We start from the raw sequence: 628 nt of genomic DNA on the forward strand, positions 1-628 counted from the left end.
CTTAACACAAATCTTAAAAAATCATTTTTTCCAATAAACTCATAGTTTTACCTCCCATCTGTTTTTAAATTCACCTACTTCTAAAATTACTTTTACACGCAAAAAAAACTACACTGGCTTACTTTTACACCCAAAAAAACTTCACTGGCTTACTTTCAAACTCACTTTGTATCTCAATAGTTTGATATACAGTGCAAGTTGCTATGTTGTTAGAGTTGCTATGTTTAGATGTGACTTCACAATATTTTTATGCTTACATATACATTGCATTTTTAAACACTTTAACCATTATGTCTTTTAAAAACACTGATGTTATAGCTTTTTTGCCTACACACCCAAAATTTTAGTCTCATTTATTTGTAAACACGCCTACTTTCAAGCCGTCCTTTCTATCTATAAATCCAAGGTTTTAGTACTATTTGTTTTTAAACCCACTCACTTCCAAAATCACTCTTAGAACCAAAATATTTCACCGGATTATTTTTAAATACACTTTATATTTCAGCAGTATGATACACAGTGTAAGTTGTTGTCTTCTATTGCAAGTTCTACCAATGCCGTAGCAACGCGTCCGTCAATTTTGCTCGTTTACTCTTAAAAAAATCAAAAAAGTACCTGTACCAGTATA

At 31.1% G+C, this 628-nt stretch overlaps 1 protein-coding gene across 1 annotated transcript in view; it reads right to left on the minus strand.

Annotated features, from left to right (window-relative positions):
* LOC109836173 (uncharacterized membrane protein At1g06890) overlaps positions 1 to 628 on the minus strand; it is a 6,947-nt gene that overhangs the window by 1,178 nt on the left and 5,141 nt on the right. The gene's annotated exons all lie outside the window — the stretch shown is intronic.

Source organism: Asparagus officinalis, chromosome 4 (genome assembly GCF_001876935.1).
Source record: "Asparagus officinalis chromosome 4, Aspof.V1, whole genome shotgun sequence".
NCBI lineage: Eukaryota > Viridiplantae > Streptophyta > Magnoliopsida > Asparagales > Asparagaceae > Asparagus > Asparagus officinalis.